Below are 24,344 nucleotides of genomic sequence, written 5' to 3' on the forward strand. Positions count from 1 at the left end.
CTCTCGTACATCTACATCTCCTACACACTCAGCTCACCTACATCGGACACTACACGCTCAGTTTATCAGTATAGGCGTGCTGAGTTTGTAGTATCGGACACTACACGCTCAGTTTATCGGTCTAGCCAAGCTGAGTTTGTAGTATCGGACACTACACGCTCAGTTTATCGGTATAGCCGAGCTGAGATTGTAGTATCGGACACTACACGCTCAGTTTATCGGTATAGCTCAGCTGTTTGTAGTATTGTACACTACACGCTCAGTTTATCGGTATAGCCAAGCTGAGTTTGTAGTATCGGACACTACTGTTTGTTGATTAAGCAGAGCTGGGATTGTAACGGCTATCCTATTCACTACACTGCATGTACCCCATGCTCTGTAGTGATTAACCCCCTCCCCCCACCCCCACTGGTGTCTGCTTACCTGCAGCTCTTTGCTCTTGGTCCACTTCGATCCATGGTCCCGGTTTCAGAGCGCCCTGCCCCCCTCTCCCCGACTATTATTATAGAGAAGGCGGAGCTTAGAAGAGTGTGGGCGGGTACTGGGCGGGGAGACTCCCTGCCCACACTCTACTAAGCCCCGCCCCTCTCTCAACTAGTATTATACTATTTGTAGTACTAACACGCTCAGCTGGGCTATTCCTTAGTACTACTAACACGCTCAGATCGCCTATTACACTACGAAATAGCCGAGCTGAGCGTGTTAGTAGTACTAAGGAATAGCAAGCTGAGCTAGTCATGTTAGTACAGGAGGAGTAGCTGGAGGGATGGTTGGGTGTAGTGCAGAGCTCTTTCATCTCCGGTGTCTGGAGTAGTTGGGCTAACCGCACAGGCTCTGCTATATCTCACTATAGAAATGCATTGACCAGCATTGATTGGCCAGTGTACGGGCATTCGGCCAATCAACGGTGGCCAATGCATTCCTATGGGAAAAAGTCAGCTTGCGCATATTGCAAGCTGACAGGGATCCCAACAAGATAGAGCCCCAAAGAGCTGGTGAGTGACATTTCCCCTAAATAAAGGTTATCCCTAGCTAACCCTGCTGTAGATCTGTCCCTGTCTCACATTCATATAGTTCACAGTCCCAAATTAGTCGAATGGTAAATCCACCATTCATCTAAATTGGAGGTTATCTGTTTCCAGCCGCCAATTCCTTTTTCGGATTTTTTTTTTCAGTGCCTACATTGTCATATTTCCTGTCCTACCTTCCCTGCGCTGTTATTGGTGCAAAAAACGCGCCAGAGAAAGTGGGAGGGGAATCAAATTTTTTGTGAGTTTGCCACCTGGTGTTTGATTGGAATTGAACATCTCAAACAGCCTGATATCCGATCGAATATCAAATCGATCAAACGCCGTTCGCTCATCTCTAATTATTACTAAGCCGGCTGCTGGGTGAAAGTGACTATTCATTGGGTGAGGGGGCCTGAAAATTGGGAAACTCCCAGAAAACCTGGATGAATTGACATGTGTGCACACTCATATGCTACAGGCCACTTTAGACCTGCAACTAATATCAAATCATTGGCACAAAGACATTATTGTATTGCCCGAGTCAGACTGCAATAGCTTCGGTCATATATGCATTGGGACCCAGATCTTTTACTACCCTAGCAATGTTCAGGGAAGAACAAACAAGTGCTAAAGTTTCTTTTAATTAACTGTTGAAGGACATGCATTGATTTTTGTGAAACAGAAAAAATCTTTAGGCTGGGGTCATTTTACAGTACCTACATATTGTAGAAAAAAATCTGCAGTGGAAATGCTGCAATTTCAAAACCATAAGTGTTTTTGCAAATCGTTGCATGTGAATTACACCTAAGGAAAGGCTGGTGTTTTCCATATAAGAAGAAGCAGAAAACTGCAGAGGACAATTCTGTAGATTTTCTGTGAAAAAAACTGCCGAAAAAAAAGTTTTTTCAGCAACGGCTCACTACATAGCGCCTTAGCCTTAAAATCCTTTTCTACTTCATAAATTCAGCTTCAAATTCCTATGTGTTATCACCCCCGAGGCTAAGGCCCCACATTGTAGAAACACAGCTTTTATTTGTTGAAGATTTTGTTTCTTTTTTTTGAGCCAAGGCCAAGAATGGCTACAAAAAGAATGGGAACTCAATAAAAAGTTCTTATACTTCTACCTTTTGCTCACTCCACTCCTGACTTTGGCTAAAAAAAAAGCAACAACATAAGCTGTGTTTCTGCAACGTGGGGTTCGTGTTTCTGCAACAGTCAGAAGGGCGTTCCTGACAGTCTGTCAAGAATGTCCTTCTCCACAGCAGCGCCTATCGCGCTGTACAGTGCGGGCGGGGAGGAACGCCCCCTCCCTCTGCTCACAGTGCTCGTCCATAGACGAGTATTATCAGGAGCGGAGGTTGCGTTCCTCCCCGCTCACACTGTACAGTGCTATAGGCGCTGCTGTGGAGAAGGACGTTCCTGACAGACTGTCAGGTACGCCCTTCTGACCATAAAGAGCTACGGTACCGGGACCGAAAGCTCTTTACCTGGGGCACATAGTATATAGTACTGCCTGTGCCCCAAACCATGAAAGGTCCTCTTTAATGTCCATTGCTGTCATCAGTTAACACTCCATCCATTTAGGTAATGCTCAACTTGGATTAGTCCAGTCATAAATGCTACAATTAGCTAGGGATAGTGGCAAGGACAAGGACAATTCACTTACTATTTTACCATGGTTTTGTAAGATGCCATGACCTTTAAGACTCCACGTTGTGGAAATGCAGCGTTTTTCCTGCTGTTGAAACCCAGCAGACAAAAAGACTGTGTTTTACAGTACTAGCAAAATGAATTAGATTCTGGCTAATCCCATACACAATGTGTAAAAAAAATATTGCAGAAAAGTTGTGTTTTCAAAAACGTGTACATTTTCCTCTTAGATTTAGCAAAGAAAAAAAAACCACAATGAAATACAATGTGGAAAAAAACCCAATGTTTTTCAGCTGTTTTTTTGCCCTGCAGCATTTTTTAGCTGCATTCCACAACGTGGGGCCTTAGCATTAAGGGGTTGCTCCATTGTAGACCTTTCCACAGATAGGGGATAAGTGTCTGGTCGCTGGATCTCCCAGTGATCAGAGGGATGGGGAACCGAAAGTCTCCTAGTGAATGGAGAACCATTGCGCTTGTGTGACCTGCACTTTATTTATTTCTATGGCGCAGCCCAAAAGAAGTGAAGGTAGCGTCATTCACCCAAGTGCACTGGCATTGCATTCACAAGAATGGAGCTTTCTGTCCTCCGTTCTCCTGATCAATGGGGGACCCAGCGATCAGGTCTCCAGGGGTAAGTGTCTATAATGGGACAACCTCTTTAAAGGGAATGTAACATCAGGAAAAGCTGTACCAGACTAATGATAATACCTAGTAGGGTGACTTTTATGCTTTCCAAGGATGCCCTTCCTATAATGATGTCATTACGCCGATGCACCCCACATGATCTCTGAGTCCTATCACAGGCTCCAGCAATCATCCCTGGGGTGCCTGACTTCAGTAGCAGGCCAGAAGATCCCCAATGAGGTTGCTGAGGACTGTCAGAAACCCAGGAGAGGTGAGTATTAGTGTTTTTTTTTTTTAATCACTTCCCCTGAGAAGGCATCTATTGGAAAGTGGCTTGAGGGGGGCTCTTGGGAGTATTTTATACTATGTGGGGTCACTTTGGAGCATATTATACTGTGTGTGGGCCACTGGGGAGAATATTATACTGTATGGGGATCACTGTGTCTTTTTATACGTTACTAATTGTGGAGAATAAAGATCAATTTGGGGAAAAATATCAATTGTTTTTGCATGGCCATCTTTCTAAGAGGAGTAACATTATTATTTTTCTATTGATATAGCTGTTTGAGGGCTTATTTTTGAGGGAAAAGCTGTACTTTTTATTGGTGCAATTTTGAGCTATATATACTTTTTTTTATCAGTTATTCCATATTTTGTGAGGCAATGGTTTACTTTCATTGAACAGTTTATGGATGTGTTGATTCCAGACGTATACTATAGTTTATTGTTTTATAATATTTTATAAGGGAGAAGGGACATTTATGTAACACATGATTTATTTGTTTCCCCTTTTATTCACTTTTTATTTGTTCGAAGAGGGGACAATACAGTGTATAATGGCTCAGCCTCTGTATATGGATATATTGACAGGTCTGAGTAATCTATCATGCAACGGGATCAGAAGACTAAATTAAGGTAATTACAGAGCTGTGGCCATGGAACAGTTCTTGGGCTGCAGAATAAGTATCATTCCCCCCCCCCCCAGGTTATGGCGCAGGGGCAATCAGGTCCCGATTTGCTAGGGCAACACCTTAGATTCCACAGCCATAATTGATTAACACCTGTGATTGGATCTCGGTTCCAGCCATGGATGTCAGGTGTCAGGTGGATGTCAGCTGTTTCTTACTATTGACACCCAATTTTGATGTCACTCTTTCAGCTTCTGAGTAGGTGACATTAACATGACACAATAGTATGTCATGGTGCATAAAGGCACATGTTTCCATAACCTATTATTGTGGTGTGTCATGGTGTGGGAAATGGTTAAATAAAATTATTAAGGACATGTGACGCCAGGAAATCACCTATTGTTTAAATCCCATTTCTCTGTTACAGTTATGTTAAAAATGTTTTGTGATCTTATTTAATATTTTCAATATTATTATCCATGTTTAAAGACAAACCTAGAAATCTTGCAATTTCAACTAAGCCGAGAACTCTGTGACTTTCTCTTTCCTATAGAAAGAACATAGGTCCTACTGTAGACACAATGGTCTGGAGCTTGTATGGGAGTGTTTTATAGGCATGCTCTGTGACCTGGACAGAAGTCATTGTAAATAGGGGAAAGCGGATAAGCTGTGAGCTGTGACTAGATATTGATAGCTGTGATAGAATTCGGTATATTATCTGCATATACATGATAGCTGTGTTCATCGGTGTGCTGATAAGTGAGGAGGCTGCGGCAAAGAAATCTCCTATAGAAAACAGGAATTCTCGACATATTATATGACGTAGAGGACACTGGCAGAACTGCAAGATTTTTAGATTTTTTTTTTATATAGATAATGACATGGAAAAAATATTAAAAACCTCACCAAAATTGTTTAAAATATATTTAACACAGAACTTGATTTTTTTTTTAATTTAAAGTCACTTACTGTCTGAACATTACCATTAAGTCAAACTGAAAGTAAAATGAATGAATGAAAAGTAAAAGGCAAGATAGATTAGATGATATTTAATGTCATTACGATGAAGAAGCCATTCAGAGACTAGACCCGGTTCTGACAAGTGACTTTATTCTTCTAGTGACAGTCCATAAATTCTTTGACTGCACTTCCATGTCTAACCGACTACAGTCATAGATGTGAGGTTCTTGGCGCACAGATTGATAAAGTGTGCGAGCCCATCTGCCACGTCAAGGCGACCTCATTCAGATGGGTCCCTACCCTAAGACTTTACTTAAGAAATGCTATACTACCCTATAGGCCTAAAAGATCAAGTTCTTAGAGATTGCACTGTAACAGTGAATATATAAGAAGTTAATCTCCTGTTCTATGTATAAAGTGTTAGTGTAGGGACCCATCGTAATAAGACCACGAAGTGGCCGATGGGAGAAAAAGTGTCATGTAAAGTGGGTGATATAACATCATTACAAGGCCTAGTTTATACACAGGATTGATAAGAGCAGCAGCACAAGCTCTTGTTGCTGTCATACATTTCAGTTAGCGGGTGCCAAGATGTGTGAGATGTGTTACTGTGTGTACCTACATCTTCATTTGTTGTACCTTACTGCAATGTCCAGAGTATGAACTCTAGGGACTCTATTTTTTTATTAAAAGACTGTAGTGTTAGGGTTAAATTATTGATACTACCACTACTATAAATATAGATTAAAGTGGTAGATAATTTTCTGCTTCCAGTAATATAAAATGTGTTTGCATACTACAAGTGATAGAATAGTGACTGCGGAGAGCCACGGCCGCACTGACTATTTCTCACACATCACAGCTACCAACCTGACTATAAGAACTAAATATACTACGGTGTATATATATATATATATATATATATATATATATATATATATATATATATATATATATATGTATATACTCAACACGTGATACTTTACGAATAAATGAGCACACAGATGTAGCTTGAAAACATATAGTTTGTAGTGAGTTAGTTTATACAATAACAGATAACAAGGGACTATAATGTAGTCTGTTTAGGTATCCATAATTTTATTACTGACATCAATGGATGAAGAAGTCAGGCTTGAAGGATTTTTTTGGCCATAATTTCAGACAAACGGCATTGGACAGACACTGATAAGGATATATATATATATACATATATATATATATATATATATATATATATATATATATATACACACACACACACTACATATACCTTACAGATAATACTAATTAATAAGTGACACAACTTAATGATTATAGATGTAGCAGTCTTTAACAAGATTTATAACATAATTTTGATACAATATGTTACTCCTGCAACATGCTAGATGTCTTAGTAGGAGATATCCCGTCAATTCAAATGAAGGGGTGAGAGAGGGAAGAGGAGTTAGGCACTACCTAGAAATTAAGGTGAATTATTGGGCGGACCCTCTAATTTAAATGTCCCTCACCACCTCCTTTGGTTTCTCCCAATGGTCCTCCTCGGCCACCCACATAAAGGGGCACACGCTAGACCTCATATTCACCCGCCTCTGCTCCATATGAAGCCTCTATAACTCTCCATCCACGCTCTCTGACCACAACCTGCTGACATTCTCTGCCCTCTTCTTTCCAATAGAGACCCCAACCTCTTAACCAACACGCCCCCGCAGGAACCTCAACCGCCTTGACACCTGCACGCTCCCAGACACTGACTGACATATCCTCACTCCAGGACACAGATGCCGCTGCTGCCTTCTACAATACCACCATCACCTCAGCCCTTGATTCTGTAGCCCCCTACACAAACACCAGAGCCCAACCGATCAATAGACAACCCTGGCACACCGACCTGACTAAAAAACTGAGAAGTGCCTCACGGGATGCAGAACGCCTCTGGAAAAAAAAGCCACTCCAAGGAAGACTTCCTCAGTTACAAAGAGGCAGTTCTCACATTTAAGAACGCACTCCTCTCCACAAAGCAGGTCTACTTCAACACACTCATATCTGCACTCTCTTGCAACCTCAAACAGCTATTCTCCACTTTCAACTCCCTCCTCCGTCCTCCTGCCCCCCTACGACATCACTTATCTCCGCTGATGACTTTGCCTCTTACTTCAAAACTAAAATTGACACCATCAGAGACAGTCTCGCCCTACACCCCTGACAACCCCTCCACCCAACCACTTGCTGCTCCTCACTATCACTGATGAAAACTCTCCTCCCTAATCTCCAAATCCCACCTCACCTCCTGCGCACTTGACCCGATCTAGTCACATCTCATCCCCAAGCTCACTGAAGTCATTACTCCGGCCCTAACTCATCTCTTCAACCTATCCCTAGCCAATGGATCTTTCCCCTCAGCCTTCAAACATGCCATTGTCACTCCTATACTTAAGAAACCATCCCTCGACCCATCCTCTCCTGCCAACTATCGTCCCATCTCACTGCTCTTGTTCGCCTCAAAACTGCTTGAGCAACACGTCCACTCCAAACTCTCCTCCTATCTCTCATCCAACCTGCTCTTTGACAGACTTCAGTTAGGCTTCAGACCCTGGCACTCCACTGAAACTGCCCTAACAAAAGTCACCAACGACCTTCTAACCGCCAAAGCCAAGTGCCATTACGCTATCCTCCTCCTCCTTGACCTCTCCTCTGCCTTTGACACAGTTGACCACTCCCTCCTGTTAGAAATTCTCTCATCCCTTGGCATCTCAGACCTGGCCCTTTCCTGGATCTCCTCATACCTCACCGACCGCACATTCAGCGTCTCCCACTCACACACCACTTCCTCACCATGCCCTCTCTCCGTAGGTGTCCCCCAAGGCTCCGTCCTAGGACCCCTCCTGTTCTCCATCTACACCCTTGGCCTGGGCCAACTCATGGAATCTCATGGTTTTCGATACCATTGCTATGCCGATGACACCCAAATATACATATCTGGACCAGACATTACCTCCATGCTGACCAGAGTTGCAGATTGCTTAGCGGCCATAGCCTCCTTCCTCTCCTCCTGCTTTCTCAAACTGAACATGGAGAAAATGGAGTTCATCATTTTCACCACACCCTGTATGGCCCCTCCACCTGACCCATCTATCAAAGTTAATGGAACCCCACTTTCCCCAGTCCCACAGGCACGATGTCTTGGGGTTACCCTGGACTCCGACCTATCGTTCAAGTCACACATTCAAACCCTCAACACCTCCTGCCGCCTCCAGCTTGAGAACATCCATTGAATCCGCTCCTTCCTCACCCCCAAAACTACCAAGATGCTTGTCCATGCCCTCATAATCTCCCACTTAGACTACTGCAACACCCTTCTCCATGGACTCCCAGCAAACACCCTCACCCCCTCCAGTCCACCTTAAACTGCGCTGCCCGCTTAATTCGACTCACCCCCTGAACTTCATCGGCTGCTCCCCTCTGCCAGTCCCTCCTCTGGCTTCCCATAGTCCAGCGAATTGAGTTCAAGCTATTAATGTTAACATTCAAAGCTATCCAGAACCTGTCCCCTCCATATATCTCTGAACTAATCTCCCACTACCTGCCCACACGTAACCTCAGATCCTCCAATGACCTCCTACTCCGCTCTGCTCTCATCCACTCCTCACACAACCGTCTCCAAGATTTCTTTCGTGCATCCCCCATACTCTGGAACTCCTTACGAAGACACATAAGACTGACCCCCACAATCACAGGATTCAAGAAGGCCCTGAAGACTCACCTATTCAGGAAGGCCTACAACCTCCAATAACACTATCACCACACCACCATCTGAACTGTCTCCCCCTCTCCTTCTGTCTCATCCCCCCTTCTCTAATAGATTGTAAGCCCTTGCGGGCAGAGCCCTCTACCCCACTGTGCCAGTCGGTCACTGTTAATATTATATCTACCTGTATATTCTGTGTATTATATGTAAACCCCAAATGTAAAGCACCATGGAATTAATGGTGCTATATAAATAAACTAATAATAATAATTAATAATAAATGTGGACATGGACGACCTGGTATTCACTTATAATGTTAATGATTGCTACAGCAATATATATATAATTAACATTTTAATGTTTAGTCCATTCTTCTGTTCCAATATAGGAACAGATAAATGGATTAAGAAAGGCAAGTGAGAATGTATCCTTTTTTCACAAGTGCCACTATTTACAAACACACTCAAATATATCACACATCTATCTATCTATCTATCTATCTATCTATCTATCTATCTATCTATCTATCTATCTATATTTTATAGATGCACTTTTATAGTACATACACCTTAATTATACTTTTGTATAGATGTACATGTTCCATGAGTACAGTAAATACACCTTACAAAGATATATACATACCTACACACCTCATACGTGCCTTAAACAAATATAATTATTACATAACTGGTTCAATTTTTTTTATATGTCCAAACCAATATATTTACATAGATCTATCTATCTATCTATCTATCTATCTATCTATCTATCTATCTATCTATCTATCTATCTATCTATCTCATATCTATCTATCTATCTAAAATATATTGTATAAATGTGTGCATGTTCTATATTCATATAACAAGAGCCCAATACCTACAGACATATAACTGTATATCGGATCAGTGTTGATCAGAGTTGTTGAACCCATAATGACCTGAAAGTCAACTTACAGATAAGGCTACACACACACACACACACACACACACACACACACACACACACACACACACACACACACACACACACACACACACACTAGTACAAGCAGTGTCTATGTACTTACAATGTTTATATTTATATATGTGGCACTACTTAAAGACAAGTTGGAATATAAATACACATACATGTACTATGTATAGATGGAGAGAGTCACTATATATATATATATATATATATATACACATATATATAATAGAGGACATATGTATGTTCTATATAGACGGAGGATCAGCATTCCTAATAATTCCCTTAGTGCCCGGGGACCTTAATCTGTGACATATTTTGAGGACATAAAATAGAAATGTAATAAGAAATAATAAATGAAGCTTTTCTATCCAGGTTTGATAAATGAATAATGATGAATAGAAGAATGAGAGGAATCATTTGTATCATATTGTACCAAACAGGACACTTTCTGCTCAGTATTAGAGCACTGGCCCAGTAACAACATATTTGTCTGGTATTGAGCAGTGTCGTATCTTCTGACCATTCAAAGATCCAAGTGAGAAGATAATGTCAGCGAGGATCCGGGCAGTGGGGACCCCACCGGCTCATACTGTAGCTCAGAGGTTTCTCCTGACTATACTGCCCGACTCTCTACTGGAAATGTTTCTTGTTTCTTATATAAAGGATGTAGCAGAATAATGTCCAGAGAAGCTCATGTGAACGGCGACTAATACTGGACATTTACTAAACGTTGCCCCCTCCGGCTATTATCTGTTCTGTGTTCTGTCTAATGTTTGGTCTTAAGATCCTTAGTTTTATGATTAATCTCCAGCAGTGGCGTAACTAGGAATGGCGGGGCCCCGTGGCGAACTTTTGACATGGGGCCCCCCCGACACCGAAGATCTCGACTGAGTCCCTCCTACGCATTCCTGCGCGCTCTATTATGTCCCATAGTGGCCCCTGCACACAGTATTATGTCCCTTAGTGGCCCCTGCACTCAGTATTATGTCCCTTAGTGGCCCCTGCACATAGTATTATGTCCCTTAGTGGCCCCTGCACACAGTATTATACCCAATAGTGGCCCCTGCACACAGTATTATACCCAATAGTGGCCCCCTGCACACAGTATTATGTCCCTTAGTGGCCCCTACAGGACTAAATACTGTCACCGCTGACCGCTATACCAGGACAAATTGTGGATAAAAAAAATCTGGTCCTGTGCATTACAATTTAGTAACTCCATGTGCCTCATATTAATAGAAGTTAACCCCATCATCTCCCTCACATTAACCCCTGTGTGCCTCACCATAAGAGTTACTGATATGTGAGAGACATGGAGGTAATAATAAAGTATCTTCATTACTATTACCCCCATATGTCTCACATATCAGTAACTCTTATGGTGAGACAAAGAGGGGTTAATGTGAGGGAGATGATGGGGTTAACTGCTATTACTATGAGGCACATGGAGTTACTAAAACACAAGTAATCCCCCCAAATGCCTGATAGTAATAAGTAACCCCAGTACGTACCTGTGTAGCTTCAGTTTCATTTTCCTGGAGCAGCTTCTTCCTCTTCTCTTCTGTGCTGGACGGCAGGGATAAGCCCCGCCTCCTCCTCTCATTGGTGGGCAGAGGACAGCAGAGAAAGGGAGGGGGGAGAGAGGGGGAACGTCCTGCAGCGCTGACAGGAGCCAGACCTGAAGCTCCTGTGTCTCAGCCGTTGCTGCAGCTTCGGGGCCCCCTGTTGGTGGAAAGTATTCCACCAACAGGGGGCCCCGATCATTATACTCGGGGGTCCGAAAAGACCTCCGAGCATAATGATAGCAGCGGTAGCAGCTGTCACCGGGCCCCTAATGTCCCGGGCCCTGTGGCAGCTGCTACCGCTGCTATGGTGGTAGTTACGCCACTGATCTCCAGTCTCTTACCAAGACGTCACCACAAAGTTCCCATGGCTCTGAGCTGAGCCCATCGTGTAGACGTCCATCTCCTGCATCATCATCATCATCATCACTAACTGAAGCCTTCACCAACTGTTATATTTTTCAATTGCGAATCCAGCAATGCTATTGGTTGCAGATGGATGCCGTTACCATGGTGACATACACAAGCCTAGGATTTAACCCCTTAAGTACCAACACTGCGTCAACATTGAAACCATTTTTATTTTCCTCCTTATTGCTGTATGAGGCTAAATAATCACATATATAGCAAATCTCTTGGTGAGAAATAATCCACCTCAGGCTTGTGGTTTACAAGACACCAATACCAGTGATCAACATGGGGAATGATGAATATAAAGGGGGAGGGGGATAATTTATAGAAGGGGTTATTATGCACATAAGGAGGGGTTATTTATAGAAGTGGCCATTAGGGAGCTTTATGAATAGAAGGGGCATCATTTATATAAGTAATCAGAATTCATTTAAGTGGCACTTGCCTGTATTAAAGGGGCTTTCCAGCTCATTGTTATTGATGATCTATCCTCAGTATAGATAATCAATAAGAGATCAGTATAATGTAATAGTGGCACTTGCTTAGTGGCTGCTCCAATAGGGTCCCAACCATTTGCCTCCCTGAATATGTGGCCTGGATTCATCAGTCATCTCTATCTTACCAGCATTTTGAAGCGACCTCTGTCTCACGTAGCAAACACTTTGACTAGAAAGAAAGTGAACCCTACATACATACCTGGACAAACATAACATACAGTGGAAGATGTCAGCAATACCTGGCTGGGGGCCTAATTTTTGTTATGTAAGCTGCTGGGTACCCAGCTTTTGGCTGTAAAAGGTTGCTGGGGAGAAGCGCAAGCCGCCTGGTCAAAATTAAAATGAAGAGTGGCTAGTACTATAAGGTTCATTAGGTCTTTGTATAGACAGAACACTGCACGTGTCACAATGAAGCTCCTCGGCAGCCAGGCAGGGGAATGACCCCACAATGGACTGTTGTTTGTTTAACATTCATTAGAAGAAGTTTTTTTTCTAATATTAGATAGGCCAGGAATTTTTTTATTTTTAATTTATGGCTTATTCTTAGCATAGTCCAAAAACATCTGGTTAGCGGGGCCAGGGATCATCTGTACTATATACCTGTACTATACACTGCATAGAGACATAACCAGTGTGCTCCATGCTCTCTATAGTCACTGGGCCCGGTTACTGAAGTCCAGCTCCTTTTGACCTTAATTGACTGGGTCCATACAGTATCCCCAGTACATGGAACTCTGACCAGGCAGGCACAGCAGTACTGTGTATGAGCAGTTACAAGGGCGACAGAACCCAGGGCTAAGTGAGATTAGTGAAGGCTCCCAGACCTCTCATAGGAAGGAAGGGGGACAGGGGGGCTAAAGAAAAGAAATGTAAAAAGTTTTAAAAAATATTACCAAGTTAAAAACTCCTAAAAATTCAAATGACTCCCTTTCCCTAATTCTCATATAAAAATAAACATAAACCCCCCCTAAAATTAAGGCATCTGAAAATAAGATAAGATCAGATAAGATAATCCTTTAATAGTCCCACCATGGGGAAATTCAGTGTGTTAGAGTAACTTGGAAAATACAGTAATATATTACAAGAAAGAACACATACAAGCTCAGAATAGCAGATAGAAAATATACTAGGAGTCATAGCAGCTAAAAAGAAAAAGAAAGTCTCAGGATCATTTAGTTCTCTGTGCGGACTGATCTCCGCTTAGCCTGATGTTGATTATATTACCTGACAGCGGTTGTGAGGAATAATCTACAATAACACTCCTTCTCACACTTGGTGTGAAGCAGTCATTCACTGACAATACAGCCAAGTGCTGTCCCGGTCTCATACATGTGATGGGAGTTGTTCTCCAGCATGAGAAGGTAAAGCCTGCTGTGGCCCTTTCTGTGCAGCACATCCAAGTGATCAGCCCAGTCCAGCTTATTATTATACAAATATATACATACTCATTAATAATAATTATATTGTATTTCTTATTTGTTCTGCAGCAACAGATGGGTAAATAGCTCTGTCACGTTTCCCTCTATGAGCGACCCACCTCATAAGCAAAGCAAAGCAATGAAACAGTTAATTAATATAGTTGATGGTATAAGAACTTCTCTTTTTTACTATTTTCTTGTGTTTTTATTTGTCTGAGTTTTTATTTGTTTTTGTTATTTGTTTGTCTGAGTTTTTATTTTTCTGAGTCTGCTCATTCTGCCTCAGGTCTGCCGACTTAGTGTTATTTAGCACAGAATGTGCATGCCCAGGAAGTCAGGAGCAGGAGGAAAACTCAATGAGGCTCTGTTCCTATGCAGTAACGCGTCGCTCATTCTGACATGTCAGCTTGTGTCAGAGTGAGCGCTGTAATACAGAATCCCATTGACTTCAATGGGTGCCGTCTTACGTGCGCTACACATTCAAATCAATGGGTTAAAAAGCCTCTCATTGATTTCAATGTGTAGCGCGCTTAAGGGCCCCTTCACACGGTGTAAGCGCGCCGCTCATTTAGACACGTATACATGTGTCCGAGCGTGGCGCTTCAAAACACAGCCCATTGATTTCAGTGGGAAGCACGCGTATATCGGCATATACGCGCGCTTCCCATTGAAATCAATGGGCTCTGTTTTGAAGCGCCGCGCTCGGACTCGTGTATATTAGACATGAGCGAACATTGTTCGGATCAGCCGATCCGAACATTGTTCGGATCAGCCGATCCGAACATTGTTTGGATCAGCCGATCCGAACAGCACGTACCCATAGAAATGAATGGAAGCACCTGTGACGCTGACTTTGCCGGCGGCCGGCGTCACAGGTGTTTCCATTCATTTCTATGGGTGCGTGCTGTTCGGATCGGCTGATCCAAACAGTGTTCGCTCATCTCTAGTGTATATGTGTCTAAATGAGCGGCGCGCTTACACCGTGTGAAGGGGCCCTAAGACGGCTCCCATTGAAGTCAATGGGATTCTGTTTTTACAGCGCTCACTCTGACGCGTGTTTACGTGTCAGAATAAGTGGCGCATTACTCCGTGGGAACACACCTAAAAATGAAAGTAGTACTTATTGTGAATCCCATCCCCTTTGCTAGCACTGTAAAACGCCGCCATTTTTCCAGCAACGTCTCCATTGCGGGCAAATTGCGGCGTTTACGTCCCGTGGGACCCTGGCCTAAGGGGGCATTCACACAACGTAAAGTGGCGCTGATTCTGGCATGATAACTCATGGCAGAATCAACGCTGATAAAAAGACTCCCATTGAGTTCAATGATTTCTGCGTGGAAGATGGAACCCATTGAACTCAATGGGATTTTTTTTATCAGCACTGATTCTGCTGCGAGTTATCATGCCAGAATCAGCGCCACTTTACTCCGTGTGAATGCCGCCCAAAGAGGTAACATAGGAGTTGTGTTGAATGTCAGCAGTTGTTACTCGATGACCATGTGTCAAGCCTCACCTACCAGTCCTCATGCCTCGTCTAAGACCAAGCAGAAGTCTAAATCTGAATGCTGCATTAGCTGTCTCCAATATATTTCTGAGAATTATCCATCCAACATATGCAGGGCTTGCATGCATGTTATTGAGCAAGACCAGATGACTATTAAGGAGGCTAAAAAAGTATTTGCATTTTTTAAACTGTATGTCTAGTAAAAAAAAAAAAAAAAAATTCAAATAAGAATTTTTTGAGTTGCTTGAGTCTTCTAAAGGAGCAGGACAGATGTGACTACCACACATGGCGCCTCCTTTGTAGAGTCCGTCATATTTCATGGCAACAATAGCTAGATGTAATGGACAACATTATATGTCAATAGACCAGGCAGCCCTAGAGTCCACTGAACAATGGATCTAGCTTTCCAATGTGAACAGAGCCTTACTTCTTGGACAACATCTCTAATAATAATAATAATAAATTTTATTTATATAGCGCCAACATATTCCGCTGCACTGTACAATTTGTAGGGTTCAAATACAGACAGATACATTACAAAGAACGTCATTTCACACAATGGGACTGAGGGCCCTGCTCTATGAACCTGCACTCATGCACATGCCAAGACTTGTAGTTCTAGCTCACAGCCACTGGACAAGTCTCTGTACTAGGATACATGGAGCTAGACCCCCTGACCTGCACAACTATCGGACCACCAGTCTCCTGCTGCCAGTAATTCACACGCTGCTTCTAGTAACTGATACCGAGGTAGTGAGAGCATAGAGTGGCGCCTGGCTGCAGAACAGCGACCCCACTGGGTGTGGAGGAAAAAGTGTATCGATGTCTACAGACAGCATGCTGGCTGTCCTGACGGGTTCTGGCTCAACCCCGGGCACACAGCTGATGACTCCTCGCTGCCGGTACGCAGACCGGAGCAACATGCCACACGGCCTGGTACTGGTCCGCGGAGCAGTGGTTGGGGACCCCAGCTCTAAACCCTCTGAGAGGGAACTTCAGACATCAGAATCTGAGTCAGACATGGCAGTTTAAAAAAGAAGTTAATTAAAGATTTAAAATGTTAAAAAAAAATTAAAAAATCTTGGAAACAAGACAGGCTGCCCGTCCTCTCTGGACAGAGAAAGTCTGTTTTATTTCTCCAAAAGAAAGGCTTACAGTCCTTCCAGAGCATTCAGTCGTAAAATCCATTATGGAGATGGAGTGGAAATTTCTGGCTAGAAGATGCGAGCTCGGTTCTAGGTTTATAACAAGTCCTGGGTTCAAATCCTGCCAAGGATGACATCTGCAAGGTGTTTGTATGTTGTTTGCATGGATTTCTTCCCATACTCCAAAGACATACTGGTAGGAAAAAACGGCCATTCTGAGCCCTATATGTGGCTCACTATCTACATTATAAAATAAAACAAATTAGATCCTGGGGAATGTGAAGCTTTGGAAGAGCCAGCCAGAGTTGATTCAAAAGTTACAATTCTCTAGAAGATCCTTTTTACCAGTGGATGATTCATATTTTCTCAAAGATCCAGTGGATTGCAGAGCTGACATTTTTCTGAAAACAGCATATGAAGAACTAATAGAACAACTTTATTCACTTAAAGATGAACTTTCATGTCCTAACTGATGTGCGGTTTTAAATACCGTAACAAAGTTGACAGTGCGCTGAATTCAGTGCAATGTTGGCATTCCTAGTATGTGCCCTGGTGCTGTAGATTTCAGTGCCATTAATTTTGGGAACTGATATCTCCCCACTGTCAGAAGGGAGGGACTTACAGCCTAAATGTACTCTAACATAGCCTTGTACTGTCAGAGAGGGCATTCCTTACCACCTGCTGAAGCTATGAGCAACACCCTGTCTGACAGTAAAAGCCTACAAGCAGTGCTTGAGAAAGGTTCACACATGAACCGAAACATTGCATTGCACTGATAATATATATATATATATATATATATATATATATATATATATATATATATATTATAAGCCGATGGCTGGTCAGGTAATGGAGGGGGAGGGGGGTATACATCTCACCCAGACTACTCAGGTGGGTGAGATGAGAAAACTCCAGGAATGTTTGTTCTCAGCAGACAACTTTTGTGTGCTGAGCATTTTGGTAAATGCTCAGTATTGAGCTGGATTTTTCGGAATGACAGATAGGATTGGTAGTGGGACCTGTCATTCCACCCCCCTCCAGTCCACACTTTGGGAATGTTCCAGCAGCGACTCAGCTGCAGAGAGTCTGCTCATCAGGGAAGCTTAAGAAGCCAGCTCCAGCAGCAGACTTTTGGCAGAGCTTGGCTGGATTGCTGACAGAGAGGTCATATTTTTGGAGCTGTGTCCTGAATGATTCTACAGGCTTTTGGATTTCTGTTATCCTAGGCGAGGTAACCTATTCTATGTTTAGTTAGAGCCTAGCTGGGCAGGGATTTATTTTTGTATTGTTTCCTTATGTTGCTGCACTACCTTTTTGAGTGAAATTAAACTCTACCTTTGTTTTGGCCTAAACAAACTGGACTTGTGTATCTATGCCACCCCACCTAGCAACCCCAGACCCTGATAATATATATATATATATATATATATATATATATATATATATATATATATATATATTTGCAGAGGTGACAGGTATATCAGCTTCAGGTTTCTGACATATGTATGGTCCAGGGCGGATCTGGAGTAGGCCTCAGCCCAGGTATAGATCCTGGGCTCATTACTGAGCCATGAAAAGCCTGCAGTTTCTGCTTTGCAGCGCAGTTCCATGAGGTGAAAGGAGGTGTGTGGTTCTGTCCTGTAACCCTGAGTCCGGTGAGACAATATTGCTCCTGTTTTGTTCAAGTGGCTGGAAGTAAGCCAAACGTATAGTTAGGTTATCAGTTCTGCTTAGTTAGTTGCTCAGACGAGCAGGGTTTTATTTTGTTTTTGCCTGAAGTTAAGGCTGTATTTTGTTGTGCTCATTTTGTGGCTGAAGTCATGGTTTATTTATTTTCCAGTTTTTTTTCTAAATAAACCAATTTGCTGCGTATTTTGTGTTCCTGTTTGGGTCCACACCACTGCTTCCACATCTGCCTCATTATTACTAAGCCGGCTGCTGGGTGAAAGTGACTATTCACTGGGTGATCGGGTGAGGAGGCCTGAAAATTGGGAAACTCCCAGGAAACCTGGATGAATTGACATGTGTGCACACTCATATGCTACAGGCCACTTTAGGCCTAAAACTAATATCGGCCCAAATCATTGGCACAAAGACATTATTGTATTGCCCGAGTCAGACTGCAATAGCTTCGGTCATATATGCATTAGGCCTTGGGACCCAGATCTTTTACTACCCTAGCAATGTTCAGGGAAGAACAAACATGTGCTAAAGTTTTTTTTTTAATTAACTGTTGACGACAAAATAAGCAGGGGACCTGATTTGCTTGATTTTTGTGAAACAGAAAAAAATCTTTAGGCCGGTGTCGTTTTACAGTACCTACATATTGTACAATAAAATCTACATTGGAAATGCTGCGATTTCAAAACCGCAAGTGTTATTGCAAATCTTTGCATGCGAATTTCACCTAAGGAGAGGCTGGTGTCTTCCATATAAGTAGAAGCAGAAAACTGCAGAGGACAATTCTGTAGACGTTCTGTGAAAAAAACTGCAGAAAAAAATGTTTAGCCTTAGCCTTAAATTCCTTTTCTACTTCATAAATTCAACAACAAATTCCTATGTGTTATCACCCCCGAGGCTAAGGCCCCACATTGTAGAAACACAGCTTTTATTTGTTGAAGATTTTGTTTCATTTTTTGAGCCAAGGTCAAGAATGGCTACAAAAAGAATGGGAACTTAATAAAAAGTTCTTATACTTCTACCTTTTGCTCACTCCACTCCTGACTTTGGCTCAAAAAAAGCAACAATATAAGCTGTGTTTCTGCAACGTGGGGTTTGTGTTTCTGCAACAGTCAGATGGGCGTTCCTGACAGTCTGTCAAGAATGTCCTTCTCCACAGCAGCGCCTATCACGCTGTACAGTGCGGGCGGGGAGGAACGCCCCCTCCCTCTGCTCACAGTGCTCGTCCATAGACGAGTATTATCAGGAGGGGAGGTTGCGTTCCTCCCCGCTCACACTGTACAGAGCTATAGGCGCTGCTGTGGAGAAGGACGTTCTTGACAGACTGTTAGGAACGCCCTTCTAACTGTAAAGCGCTGCTACAGTACCGGGACCGAAAGCTCTTTACCTGGGGCACATAGTATATAGAACTGCCTGCGCCCCAAACCATGAAAGATCCTCTTTAATGTCCATTGCTGTCATCAGTGAAGACTCAATCAATTTAGGTAATGCTAAACTTGGATTAGTCCAGTCATAAATGCTACAATTAGCCAGGGATAGTGGCAAGGACAAGGACAATTCACTTACTATTTTACCATGGTTTTGTAAGATGCCATGACCTTTAAGACTCCACGTTGCAGAAATGCAGCGTTTTTCCTGCTGTTGAAACCCAGCAGGCAAAAAGACAGTGTTCTACAGTACTAGCAAAATGAATTAGATTCTGGATAATCTCATACACAATGTGTAAAAAAATATTGCAAAAAAGTTGTGTTTTCAAAAACGTGTAAAGTTTCCTCTTAGATTTAGCAAAGAAAAAAACCCACAATGAAAAACAATGTGGAAAAAAACAATGATTTTCAGCTGTGTTTTTTCCCTGCAGCATTTTTTAGCTGCATTCCACAACATGGGGCCTTAGCATTAAGGGGTTGCTCCATTGTAGACTTATCCACAGATAGGGGATAAGTGTCTGGTCGCTGGGTCTCCCAGTGATCAGAGGGATGGGGAACCGAAAGTCTCCTAGTGAATGGAGAACCATTGCGCTTGTGTGACCTGCACTTTATTTATTTCTATGGTGCAGCCCAAAAGAAGTGAAGGTAGCGTCATTCACCCAAGCGCACTGGCATTTCATTCACAAGGATGGAGCTTTCTGTCCTCCGTTCTCCTGATCAATGGGGGACCCAGCGATCAGGTCTCCAGGGGGTAAGTGTCCATAATAGGACAATCTCTTTAAAGGGAACCTAACATCAGGAAAACCTGTACCAGACTAATGATAATACCTAGTAGGGTGACTTTTATGCTTTTTAAGGATGCCCTTCCTATAATGATGTCATTACGCCGATGCACCCCACATGATCTGAGTCCTATCACAGGCTCCAGCAATCATCCCTGGGGTGCCTGACTTCAGTAGCAGGCCAGAAGATCCACGATGAGGTTGCTGAGGACTGTCAGAAACCCAGGAGAGGTGAGTATTAGTGTTTGTTATTTTTAATCACTTCCCCTTAGAAGGCATCTATTGGAAAGTGGCTTGAGGGGGGCTCTTGAGAGTATTTTATACTATGTGGGGCCACTTTGGAGCATATTATACTGTGTGTGGGCCACTGGGCAGCATATTATACTGTATGGGGATCACTGTGTCTTTTTATGCATTACTAATTTTGGAAAATAAAGATCAATTTGGGGAAAAATATCAATTGTTTTTGCATGGCCATCTTCTAAGAGGAGTAACATTATTATTTTTCTATTGATATAGCTGTTTGAGGACTTATTTTTGTGGGAAAAGCTGTACTTTTTATTGGTACAATTTTGGGCTATATATATTTTTTTCAGTTACTCCATATTTTGTGAGGCAAGATGGCAAAAAAACCCCAACATATATATACACTCACCGGCCACTTTATTAGGTACACCATGCTAGTAACGGGTTGGACCCCCTTTTGCCTTCAGAACTGCCTCAATTCTTCGTGGCATAGATTCAACAAGGTGCTGGAAGCATTCCTCAGAGATTTTGGTCCATATTGACATGATGGCATCACACAGTTGCCGCAGATTTGTCGGCTGCACATCCATGATGCGAATCTCCCGTTCCACCACATCCCAAAGATGCTCTATTGGATTGAGATCTGGTGACTGTGGAGGCCATTGGAGTACAGTGAACTCATTGTCATGTTCAAGAAACCAGTCTGAGATGATTCCAGCTTTATGACATGGCGCATTATCCTGCTGAAAGTAGCCATCAGATGTTGGGTACATTGTGGTCATAAAGGGATGGACATGGTCAGCAACAATACTCAGGTAGGCTTTGGCGTTGCAACGATGCTCAATTGGTACCAAGGGGCCCAAAGAGTGCCAAGAAAATATTCCCCACACCATGACACCACCACCACCAGCCTGAACCGTTGATACAAGGCAGGATGGATCCATGCTTTCATGTTGTTGACGCCAAATTCTGACCCTACCATCCGAATGTCGCAGCAGAAATCGAGACTCATCAGACCAGGCAACGTTTTTCCAATCTTCAATTGTCCAATTTCGATGAGCTTGTGCAAATTGTAGCCTCAGTTTCCTGTTCTTAGCTGAAAGGAGTGGCACCCGGTGTGGTCTTCTGCTGCTGTAGCCCATCTGCCTCAAAGTTCGACGTACTGTGCGTTCAGAGATGCTCTTCTGGCTACCTTGGTTGTAACGGGTGGCTATTTGAGTCACTGTTGCCTTTCTATCAGCTCGAACCAGTCTGGCCATTCTCCTCTGACCTCTGGCATCAACAACGCATTTCCGCCCACAGAACTGCCGCTCACTGGATGTTTTTTTCTTTTTCGGACCATTCTCTGTAAACCCTAGAGATGGTTGTGCGTGAAAATCCCAGTAGATCAGCAGTTTCTGAAATACTCAGACCAGCCCTTCTGGCACCAACAACCATGCCACGTTCAAAGGCACTCAAATCACCTTTCTTCCCCATACTGATGCTCGGTTTGAACTGCAGGAGATTGTCTTGACCATGTCTACATGCCTAAATGCACTGAGTTGCCGCCATGTGATTGGCTGATTAGAAATTAAGTGTTAACGAGCAGTTGGACAGGTGTACCTAATAAAGTGGCCAGTGAGTGTATATATATATATATATATATATATATATATATATAAAAATATATATATTTTTTACAATGTTCACCATATAGGTTAAACTAATGGATTACTTTAATTGAACAGTTTATGGATGTGTTGATTCCAGACATATTCTATAGTTTATTGTTTTAAAATATTTTATAAGGGAAAAGGGACTTTGATTTAACACATGATTTATTTATTTCCCCTTTTATTCACTTTTTATTTTTCCTAGAGGGGACAATACAGTGTATAATGGCTCAGCCTCTGTATATGGATATATTGACAGGTCTGAGTAATCTATCATGCAACAGGATCAGAAGACTAAATTAAGGTTATCACAGAGCTGTGGCAATGGAACAGTTCTTGGGCTGCAGAATAAGTATCATTGCCCCCCCCCCCCCCCCCGGTTATGGCGCAGGGGCAATCAGGTCCCAATTTGCTAGGGCAACACCTTAGATTCCGCAGCCATAATTGATTAACACCTGTGATTGGATCTCGGTTCCAGCCATGGATGTCAGGTGTCAGGTGGATGTCAGCTGTTTCTTACTGTTGTCACCCAATTTTGATGTCAATCTTTCAGCTTCTGAGTAGGTGACATTAACATGACACAATAGTATGTCATGGTGCATAAAGGCACATGTTTCCATAACCTATTATTGTGGTGTGTCATGGTGTGGGAAATGGTTAAATAAAACTATTAAGGAAATGTGTCGCCAGGAAATGATCTATTGTTTAAATCCCATTTCTAAGTTACAGTTATGTTAAAAATGTTTTGTGATCTTATTTAATATTTTCAATATTATTATCCATGTATTAAAGACAAACCTAGAAATCTTGCAATTTCAACTAAGCCTAGAACTCTGTGACTTTCTCTTTCCTATAGAAAGAACATAGGTCCTACTGTAGACACAATGGTCTGGAGCTTGTATGGGAGAGTTTTATAGGCATGCTCTGTGACCTGGGCAGAAGTCATTGTAAATAGGGGAAAGCGGATAAGCTGTGAGCTGTGACTAGATATTGATAGCTGTGATAGAATTCGGTATATTATCTGCATATACATGATAGCTGTGTTCATCGGTGTGCTGATAAGTGAGGAGGCTGCGGCAAAGAAATCTCCTATAGAAAACAGGAATTCTCGACATATTATATGACGTAGAGGACACTGGCAGAACTGCGGGCTTTTTAGATTTTATTTTTTTATATACAGTAGATAATGACATGGAAAAATATTAAAAATCTCATCAAAATTGTTTAAAATATATTTAACACAAAACTTGATTTTTTTTTTTAAGTTATTTACTGTCTCAACATAAAGTCAAACTAAAAGTAAAATGAATGAATGAAAAATAAAAGGCAAGATAGATTAGATGATATTTAATGTCATTAAGATGAAGAAGCCATTCAGAGACTAGACCCGGTTCTGACAAGTGACTTTATTCTTCTAGTGAAAGTCCATAAATTCTTTGACTGCACTTCCATGTCTAACTAATAAATGTGAGGTTCTTGGCGCACAGATTGATAAAGTGTGCGAGCCCATCTGCCACGTCAAGGCGACCTCATTCAGATGGGTCCCTACCCTAAGACTTTACTTAAGAAATGCTATACTACCCTATAGACTAGAGATGAGCGAACAGTGTTCTATCGAACACATGTTCGATCGGATATCAGGGTGTTCACCATGTTCGAATCGAATCGAACACCACGTGGTAAAGTGCGCCAAAATTCGATTCCCCTCCCACCTTCCCTGGCGCCTTTTTTGCACCAATAACAGCGCAGGGGAGGTGGGACAGGAACTACGACACTGGGGGCATTGAAAAAAATTGGAAAAAGTCATTGGCTGCCGAAATCAGGTGACCTCCATTTTAGACGAATAGTGGATTTCAAATCCGGGTCATATGAGAATGTGAACTTTGTGACTATGAGACAGGGATAGCTGTACAGGCAGGGATAGCTAGGGATAACCTTTATTTAGGGGGGAATGTTATTAAAAATAACTTTTTGGGGCTCTATCGGGTGTGTAATTGTGATTTTTGTGAGATAAACTTTTTCCCATAGGGATGCATTGGCCAGCGCTGATTGGCCGAATTCCGTACTCTGGCCAATCAGTGCTGGCCAATGCATTCTATTAGCTTGATGAAGCAGAGTGTGCACAAGGGTTCAAGCGCACCCTCGGCTCTG

This window comes from Leptodactylus fuscus, chromosome 7, assembly GCF_031893055.1.
Source record: "Leptodactylus fuscus isolate aLepFus1 chromosome 7, aLepFus1.hap2, whole genome shotgun sequence".
NCBI lineage: Eukaryota > Metazoa > Chordata > Amphibia > Anura > Leptodactylidae > Leptodactylus > Leptodactylus fuscus.